This window comes from Procambarus clarkii, chromosome 5, assembly GCF_040958095.1.
Source record: "Procambarus clarkii isolate CNS0578487 chromosome 5, FALCON_Pclarkii_2.0, whole genome shotgun sequence".
In the NCBI taxonomy this organism is placed as follows: domain Eukaryota; kingdom Metazoa; phylum Arthropoda; class Malacostraca; order Decapoda; family Cambaridae; genus Procambarus; species Procambarus clarkii.
Window position 1 is genome coordinate 23,207,319 of NC_091154.1, and position 11,015 is coordinate 23,218,333.

General features: G+C 35.3%; 1 long non-coding RNA gene across 1 annotated transcript in view; it reads left to right on the top strand.

The window, feature by feature from the left end:
- The window catches only part of LOC138352379 (uncharacterized), a 288,630-nt gene extending 278,232 nt beyond the window's left edge, over positions 1-10,398 (top strand). The window contains exon 3 of the long non-coding RNA XR_011222787.1: positions 8,534-10,398. This is a non-coding gene — a long non-coding RNA (uncharacterized lncRNA). The remainder of the gene's footprint in view (positions 1-8,533) is intronic.
- Positions 10,399-11,015: the final 617 nt, after the last annotated feature.

Consider the following 11,015-nt stretch of genomic DNA (forward strand, 5'->3'; position numbering starts at 1 on the left):
AGTCAGAGTGGGAAAATGTTGTAAGTGGAGTGCCTCAAGGCTCTGTCCTGGGACCTCTGTTGTTTATAATATATATAAATGATTTAGATTCAGGTTTGAGTAGCAACATTTGCAAATTTGCCGATGATACGAAAATCGGTAGGGAAATTAATTCGGAGAAGGACTCACTATCACTTCAAGTTGATCTAGATAGGGTTTTGAAATGGTCAAAGGATTGGCAGATGCAGTTTAATGCTGATAAATGTAAAGTTCTGAGGTTAGGTAATGATGATAGAGTTACAAGATACGAGCTAGATGGTGTTGTGATTGCGAAGTCGGATTGCGAAAGGGATCTGGGAGTTATGATTAGTAAGAATTTAAAACAAAAGGATCAATGCATAAATGTTCGTAATAAGGCAAATCGGACACTTGGATTTATTAATCGCAGCGTTAGTAACAAGACACCTGGTGTGGTTCTCAAGCTATATCTTGCTCTAGTTAGGCCCCATTTAGATTATGCAGTTCAGTTTTGGTCGCCATATTATAGAATGGATATAAATTCACTTGAACGTGTCCAGCGTAGGATGACTAAGTTAATTCCCCAAATTAGAAATCTTTCATATGAAGAAAGATTAACAAAGCTTAAGTTGCATTCACTGGAAAGGCGAAGAGTTAGGGGTGACATGATAGAGGTTTACAAGTGGATGAATGGACATAACCGGGGGGATATTAATAGGGTATTAAAAGTATCAACACAGGACAGAACACGAAACAATGGATATAAATTGGATAAGTTTAGATTTAGGAAAGACTTGGGTAAATACTGGTTCAGTAACAGGGTTGTTGATTTGTGGAACCAATTGCCGCGTAACATTGTGGAGGTGGGGTCCCTCGATTGTTTCAAGCACGGGTTGGACAAGTATATGAGTGGGATTGGGTGGTTATAGAATAGGAGCTGCCTCGTATGGGCCAATAGGCCTTCTGCAGTTACCTTTGTTCTTATGTTCTTATGTTCTTATATTAATAGGGTATTAAAAGTATCAACACAAGACAGAACACGAAACAATGGATATTTGAATAGAAGTGTTTGTAGAAAGCCTATTGGTCCATATTTCTTGATGCTTCTATATTGGAGCGGAGTCTTGAGGTGGGTAGAATATAGTTGTGCAATAATTGGCTGTTGATTGCTGGTGTTGACTTCTTGATGTGTAGTGCCTCGCAAACGTCAAGCCGCCTGCTATCGCTGTATCTATCGATGATTTCTGTGTTGTTTACTAGGATTTCTCTGGCGATGGTTTGGTTATGGGAAGAGATTATATGTTCCTTAATGGAGCCCTGTTGTTTATGCATCGTTAAACGCCTAGAAAGAGATGTTGTTGTCTTGCCTATATACTGGGTTTTTTGGAGCTTACAGTCCCCAAGTGGGCATTTGAAGGCATAGACGACGTTAGTCTCTTTTAAAGCGTTCTGTTTCGTGTCTGGAGAGTTTCTCATGAGTAGGCTGGCCGTTTTTCTGGTTTTATAGTAAATCGTCAGTTGTATCCTCTGATTTTTGTCTGTAGGGATAATAATAGAAACGTTATCCCTACAGACAAAAATCAGAGGATACAACTGACGATTTACTATAAAACCAGAAAAACGGCCAGCCTACTCATGAGAAACTCTCCAGACACGAAACAGAACGCTTTAAAAGAGACTAACGTCGTCTATGCCTTCAAATGCCCACTTGGGGACTGTAAGCTCCAAAAAACCCAGTATATAGGCAAGACAACAACATCTCTTTCTAGGCGTTTAACGATGCATAAACAACAGGGCTCCATTAAGGAACATATAATCTCTTCCCATAACCAAACCATCGCCAGAGAAATCCTAGTAAACAACACAGAAATCATCGATAGATACAGCGATAGCAGGCGGCTTGACGTTTGCGAGGCACTACACATCAAGAAGTCAACACCAGCAATCAACAGCCAATTATTGCACAACTATATTCTACCCACCTCAAGACTCCGCTCCAATATAGAAGCATCAAGAAATATGGACCAATAGGCTTTCTACAAACACTTCTATTCAAATATCCATTGTTTCGTGTTCTGTCTTGTGTTGATACTTTTAATACCCTATTAATATCCTCTAGTGTTCTGTCTTGTGTTAATGCCACATCATCCTTCCCACCTCACTCAAATGTAATGCCACATCACCCTTCCCACCTCACTCAAATGTAGATATAAAATCAGGGAAACGCAAGTTCTAATCAGTTGTGTATTTGTGAAGTCTTTGAAAATGTAATAAGTTTTACGAAACGCGCCCGTGTCGCGTCAGACTAGAAATAAAAATGAATTTTGGAGAAGTGATTTTTGATTTACCTCCAACAGTGAAGCATAATGTACGAAAGATTGAGAAAATTCGTGTTAGAATTATTAATCTTACTTTTTCGGTCATATTTAATAATATATGTCTACAGGAAAGACTGCTACCAAAATATATATATATATATATATATATTAGTATATTTTGGTAGCAGTCTTTCCTGTAGACATATTTTATTAAATATGACCGAAAAAGTAAGATTAATAATTCTAACACGAATTTTCTCAATCTTTCGTACATTATGCTTCACTGTTGGAGGTAAATCAAAAATCACTTCTCCAAAATTCATTTTTATTTCTAGTCTGACGCGACACAGGCGCGTTTCGTAAAACTTATTACATTTTCAAAGACTTCACAAATACACAACTGATTAGAACTTGCGTTTCCCTGATTTTATATCTACATTTGAGTGAGGTGGGAAGGGTGATGTGGCATTACATTTGAGTGAGGTGGGAAGGATGATGTGGCATTAACACAAGACAGAACACTAGAGGATATTAATATATAACTGGATTCAATATATAACTTATTTAAGAATATTCTAAACAAAGCACAGGAACGTAGTATACCATACAAATTGAATAGATCGTATACTAATGACCCAAAGTGGATAACAAAGAATTTGAAGAACCTTATAGGTAAAAAGAGAGCTTGGTACAAAAGGATTAAAAATGGGGAGGTCACTTTAGAACAGGAATTCGTACAACTGGTTAGAAATGTTAAAAAAGAGATAAGGAAAGCAAAAAGAAACTATGAAGTTCGCATAGCAGGGCAAGCTAAGACAAATCCTAAAGGGTTTTTTCAGTTATATCGTACTAAGACTAGGGAAAGGATAGGTCCATTAAAAACTGAGACAGGTCAAATAACAGATAGTGATGAAGAGATGAGTAGTATTTTTAATAAATATTTTGTATCTGTATTTACTAAAGAGGAACTTAACAATATGCCTTCAGCCGAACAAGTCTATGTGGGTGGGGACGAGGACAGGTTGACGAGTTTAGCAGTTACCAGGGAGGATGTTCTTAAACAAATAGTAAAACTCAAACCAAACAAATCCCCAGGGCCGGATGAAGTGTTTGCTAGGGTGCTTAAAGAATGCAAAGAGGAGCTTTGTGACCCACTGTCAACCATATTTAATAAATCAATAGAGTCAGGCAGAGTGCCAGAGTTTTGGAAAGTTGCTAATGTGTTACCAGTTTTTAAGAAAGGAGATAGATCACTTGCGTCTAACTATCGACCAATTAGCCTAACGTCTATTGTGGGAAAGTTACTCGAATCTATAATAGCAAATAAAATTCGTCTTCATCTTGAAAAACATAAATTAATAATTGAGTCGCAACATGGTTTTATAAATGGCCGTTCATGTTTAACAAATTTGTTATCTTTTTATTCTAGCATTGTTGAGGCAGTTGATAGTGGTAAGGATTGCGATGTTGTATACCTTGACTTTAGCAAAGCTTTTGATACAGTGCCACATGAAAGACTGATTAAAAAAATAGAGTCTCATGGTATTGGGGGTGCTATATTAAGCTGGATTAGGGCATGGCTATACCAAAGGAAACAGAGAGTTAGTATAAATGGAATCAAGTCAGAGTGGGAAAATGTTGTAAGTGGAGTGCCTCAAGGCTCTGTCCTGGGACCTCTGTTGTTTATAATATATATAAATGATTTAGATTCAGGTTTGAGTAGCAACATTTGCAAATTTGCCGATGATACGAAAATCGGTAGGGAAATTAATTCGGAGAAGGACTCACTATCACTTCAAGTTGATCTAGATAGGGTTTTGAAATGGTCAAAGGATTGGCAGATGCAGTTTAATGCTGATAAATGTAAAGTTCTGAGGTTAGGTAATGATGATAGAGTTACAAGATACGAGCTAGATGGTGTTGTGATTGCGAAGTCGGATTGCGAAAGGGATCTGGGAGTTATGATTAGTAAGAATTTAAAACAAAAGGATCAATGCATAAATGTTCGTAATAAGGCAAATCGGACACTTGGATTTATTAATCGCAGCGTTAGTAACAAGACACCTGGTGTGGTTCTCAAGCTATATCTTGCTCTAGTTAGGCCCCATTTAGATTATGCAGTTCAGTTTTGGTCGCCATATTATAGAATGGATATAAATTCACTTGAACGTGTCCAGCGTAGGATGACTAAGTTAATTCCCCAAATTAGAAATCTTTCATATGAAGAAAGATTAACAAAGCTTAAGTTGCATTCACTGGAAAGGCGAAGAGTTAGGGGTGACATGATAGAGGTTTACAAGTGGATGAATGGACATAACCGGGGGGATATTAATAGGGTATTAAAAGTATCAACACAGGACAGAACACGAAACAATGGATATAAATTGGATAAGTTTAGATTTAGGAAAGACTTGGGTAAATACTGGTTCAGTAACAGGGTTGTTGATTTGTGGAACCAATTGCCGCGTAACATTGTGGAGGTGGGGTCCCTCGATTGTTTCAAGCACGGGTTGGACAAGTATATGAGTGGGATTGGGTGGTTATAGAATAGGAGCTGCCTCGTATGGGCCAATAGGCCTTCTGCAGTTACCTTTGTTCTTATGTTCTTATGTTCTTATATTAATAGGGTATTAAAAGTATCAACACAAGACAGAACACGAAACAATGGATATTTGAATAGAAGTGTTTGTAGAAAGCCTATTGGTCCATATTTCTTGATGCTTCTATATTGGAGCGGAGTCTTGAGGTGGGTAGAATATAGTTGTGCAATAATTGGCTGTTGATTGCTGGTGTTGACTTCTTGATGTGTAGTGCCTCGCAAACGTCAAGCCGCCTGCTATCGCTGTATCTATCGATGATTTCTGTGTTGTTTACTAGGATTTCTCTGGCGATGGTTTGGTTATGGGAAGAGATTATATGTTCCTTAATGGAGCCCTGTTGTTTATGCATCGTTAAACGCCTAGAAAGAGATGTTGTTGTCTTGCCTATATACTGGGTTTTTTGGAGCTTACAGTCCCCAAGTGGGCATTTGAAGGCATAGACGACGTTAGTCTCTTTTAAAGCGTTCTGTTTCGTGTCTGGAGAGTTTCTCATGAGTAGGCTGGCCGTTTTTCTGGTTTTATAGTAAATCGTCAGTTGTATCCTCTGATTTTTGTCTGTAGGGATAATAATAGAAACGTTATCCCTACAGACAAAAATCAGAGGATACAACTGACGATTTACTATAAAACCAGAAAAACGGCCAGCCTACTCATGAGAAACTCTCCAGACACGAAACAGAACGCTTTAAAAGAGACTAACGTCGTCTATGCCTTCAAATGCCCACTTGGGGACTGTAAGCTCCAAAAAACCCAGTATATAGGCAAGACAACAACATCTCTTTCTAGGCGTTTAACGATGCATAAACAACAGGGCTCCATTAAGGAACATATAATCTCTTCCCATAACCAAACCATCGCCAGAGAAATCCTAGTAAACAACACAGAAATCATCGATAGATACAGCGATAGCAGGCGGCTTGACGTTTGCGAGGCACTACACATCAAGAAGTCAACACCAGCAATCAACAGCCAATTATTGCACAACTATATTCTACCCACCTCAAGACTCCGCTCCAATATAGAAGCATCAAGAAATATGGACCAATAGGCTTTCTACAAACACTTCTATTCAAATATCCATTGTTTCGTGTTCTGTCTTGTGTTGATACTTTTAATACCCTATTAATATCCTCTAGTGTTCTGTCTTGTGTTAATGCCACATCATCCTTCCCACCTCACTCAAATGTAATGCCACATCACCCTTCCCACCTCACTCAAATGTAGATATAAAATCAGGGAAACGCAAGTTCTAATCAGTTGTGTATTTGTGAAGTCTTTGAAAATGTAATAAGTTTTACGAAACGCGCCCGTGTCGCGTCAGACTAGAAATAAAAATGAATTTTGGAGAAGTGATTTTTGATTTACCTCCAACAGTGAAGCATAATGTACGAAAGATTGAGAAAATTCGTGTTAGAATTATTAATCTTACTTTTTCGGTCATTTAATAAAATATATATATATATATATATATATATATATATATATATATATATATATATATATATATATATATATATATATATATATATATATATATATATATATATATATATATATATATATATATATATATATATATATATATATATATATATATATATATATATATATACACAAGCTACACAAGCAAGTGCTACACAAGCAGGAGGAGCTGCCAATCACCGGGAAGCGGCCAAGTCACGTAAATACAGAGACCTTGAGCACCACTACAATTTTGTCCCCATTGCCTCAGAGACGCTTGGTGCCTGGGGTAAAAGTGCTGCTAGCTTTTTAAAGGAGTTGGGGTCTAAGCTAATAGAAACAACTAGAGACCCTAGAGCTGCCAGTTTTCTTTTTCAGCGCCTTAGTGTGGCAATCCAGAGAGGAAATGCTCACTGCATCCATGGTTCCTGCCCGCCATCTGAGGAGCTGGAGGAGCTATTCAACTTATGACAAGCAGCCTTGTACCCTGTATGTAATCAATATTGTAACTTTTTTGTGTAATGACATTTTCAAATAAAGTTAGATAAATATACACACTTAACAAAAGAATAGGGGTGGTAGGAGAAGAAAATATCAAAGTGTTCAGTGAGGATCCAAAAGGTCTTCTCTGAGTACTCTTTATTTTCTTCTCTGAGGCTATGGGTCCCTACATTTGCACCAGAGGTGGTACCCCTTCTAGGTTTAAAAAAAAAAAAAAAAAAAAAAAAAAAAAAAAAATATATATATATATATATATATATATATATATATATATATATATATATATATATATATATATATGTCGTACCTAGTAGCCAGAACTCACTTTTTGGCCTACTATTCAAGGCCCGATTTGCCTAATAAGCCAAGTTTTCCTGAAATAATATATTTTTTCTAATTTTTTTCTTATAAAATGATAAAGCTACCCATTTCATTATGCATGAGGTCAATTTTTTTTTATTGGAGTTAAAATTAACGTAGATATATGACCGAACCTAACCAACCCTACCTAACCTAACCTAACCTATCTTTATAGGTTAGGTTTGGTTAGATAGCCGAAAAAGTTAGGTTAGGTTAGGTTAGGTAGGTTAGGTAGTCGAAAAACAATTAATTCATGAAAATTTGGCTTATTAGGCAAATCGGGCATTGCATAGTAGGCTGAGAAGTGCGTTCTGGCTACTAGGTACGACATATATATATATATATATATATATATATATATATATATATATATATATATATATATATATATATATATATATATATATATATATATATATATATATATATATATATGTCGTACCTAGTAGCCAGAACGCACTTCTCAGCCTACTATGCAAGGCCCAATTTGCCTAATAAGCCAAGTTTTCATGAATTAATGATTTTTCGACCACCTAACCTACCTAACCTAACCTAACCTCACGTTTTTCGGCTACCTAACCGAACCTAACCTATAAAGATAGGTTAGGTTAGTTTAGGTAGGGTTGGTTAGGTTTGGTCATATATCTACGTTAATTTTAACTCCAATAAAAAAAAATTGACCTCATACATAATGAAATGGGTAGCTTTATCATTTCATGAGAACAAAAATTAGAGAAAATATATTATTTCAGGAAAACTTGGCTTATTAGGCAAATCGGGCTTTGCATAGTAGGCTGAGAAGTGCGTTCTGGCTACTAGGTACGACATATATATATATATATATATATATATATATATATATATATATATATATATATATATATATATATATATATATATATAAATATATATATATATATATATATATATATATATATATATATATATAAATATATATATATATATATATATATATATATATATATATAAATATATATATATATATATATATATATATATATATATATAAATATATATATATATATATATATATATATATATATATATATATATATATATATATATATATGTATATATATATATATATATATATATATATATATATATATGCATAAATTTAAAAAAATTCATTCACATTTTTAGCCTTCCTCGAATAGTATTTGCATTAAAAATATGTTTGCAAAAAATTTGTTAGGTTAAGCAAAACTTTTACACTGAATAGTTGACAAATTATTAATGTTACTTAAAATTAACGTACTTTTTTCTTCATTTCAGATGTTCCCAAAATTATGAGGACCTCAACCACCTGATATTTGTGAGTAATTATAAAAAAAAAACTGAAAATACATTGAAAAATTTCAGGAAGTTAAGGTCTGATGCGCATATAATTACTTAAGTGTGTACTAACTATACAATTAAAGAGAGAAAAAGAGGTTTAATTGTGAGTGAAAAATATTAGAAAAATATATTAGTTACCAGAACTAAATAAAGTCATGGTAAAACTTCAATTTTCAAATCGGTTTGAACTGAATTCTGTTGGTCAGTGCTTCTCAGATTTCAATCTGATTGGTCAGCGAATCCCCAGCCTTCTTCTGACTGGTCCACATAGCTTAATACACCAGACTGGAACGCGTCTGATTGGTTAGTGTACAAAAAATTATTCCTAACACTTCCAATTAAGGATCATGACTCAGAACCCAATTTCAAATCTTCTGATTCGTAATGATAACAATGATAAAGCGTTCTGATTGGAATACAGCTCAAACATTATTTAAAGCTTTCTGATTGGTCAGCATAGCTCAGTGCATGACAGATTAGACAGTGGTGTATGACAAGCCTCAACTCCCTAATCTTCATGATTGATTATCATGCCTCTGATTGACCAATGTGCCGCAACAAGCATAGTGATCCAAACCTCTTGATTAGCTAATGGGATTTAAAATCTAAGAATTTCCCTTCGCCAAACCAATTCTAAAGAAATTATTTACCAATCCGAATATTTCTTACAATTCAGATCGTCTGCTGATCAGAACTACTTATAATACAGCTCAAAGTCATCTGATTGGCTGAAAGGCTTCAAGTTTCACTCCCAATCTTGTGATTGGTGATCAGGAGTAAAAATTCCGATCCTAGCTTCTAATTGGTCAAAACACCCCCTCACACCACCGCTTCCAGCCTTCTGATTGGTGAAATACTACATAGACTAATACTCTGATTGGTCAGCACTTATTAAGGCAGCGTCAACGGTGGAGGATTATGACCCGGTGACGCATTATAACACCCGGTGAAGCAAAATGAGATCTGGTGACACATTATGACACTACGTGAAACTATATGACACTCGATGAAGTTCGATGACACATAATAGAACTATACGATGCATCCATATGACACACTGGAAGCTACATGACACATGGTGAAGTTATATGACACATGGTGAAGTTATATGACACATGGCGGGCGTTATATGACACTGTTAAGGTCTAAGTCACACAGTAAAGGGCTACGACACCCAATAAAGGTACTCACCGCTCAGTAAGCCTCTATGACACGTAGCATGTGCACAATACTATTAAAAAGCATATATTATGTCTTTGCTTTGATATATTTGTTAATATTATGTTGAAAAAATAAAGTTAAATAAAAAGTTTATAGTGTTAGAAATATACATTAATTTTGTTTTTTAGGATAACTTTGAAAATAATTTTCATTAGTTATGGTTGTGTTATTGTGTGTTTGGAACAAAAAACGGGACTATAGTTATATATGTGGTAAGACTTTGGTAAAGTTAAGTAAGTTATCGTCCTTCGAAGAAAATGGAACGAGAGGTGTTTGTGTGGTAAAACTTTGATTATGTTAATTACCTTCAAAGAAATCCGTACGATAGTTGTGTGTGTTTTTAAACGTTGTGATAATATTTAGAAGTAAGTTATCGCTCGTCAAAGAAAACGAGACGTGTATTGATAGCGAAAAGGTTAGACTGAAACAAAACAAACCGTTTTTAAAATAAAACAAAAAATACTGCAGATTAAAAATAACGATTTGAACTATATTTCCCAAGTGCACTAAGGGGAAAATATAAGTGTAAACAATGTTGCCAACTCCAGGAAGCTTACTGACGCTCATCATCTATGCCATCTGCCTGGGCCACAACGCCACTCAAGCGGCCCCTAAAGGTAAGTCACCCCTTAACTGATAACTCTGTCCCATTTTCTTTGTTATTAGTATTTTTGGTGAGACTGTACGCAGTGGTGTTCGTCGTTTTCTTTATTTACAGACTGTTGAGTAATATTCAGTCCTATGTAGAATATTGAGAGTGTATTGATGATACAGTGGTAATGGTCCCACTTGCTGCTAGCAGGCTACGCGTTCGAATCCTGATAATACAGTTAGTTGAAATATATTTCGGTGAAAGACGGCTTTGTTATTGACCTTCAGATTTAAATTAATCCTGTTATACATAATTTAAAGATTTATTAATATACGACTGAAGGAACACGCTTAAAAAAAAACTCTGAAGCAATCTTCAATTTTATATAAAAAAAACACTAACGAGCGCCATATATATTTGACTGACTACTGCACTAACTGGAATAGAAGTGAGAAACTATTTGGCACTGATCATGAACTGTTCGCCCCTCTTTACCCAGCAGTAACTCGGGTCATTGTTGTAAACCAATTGGAACAGGCAGGATAAAGCTTGGACAACCATACCATGAGGACAGGTGGGATCGAGCGAGAATTATTCAGAACTTGA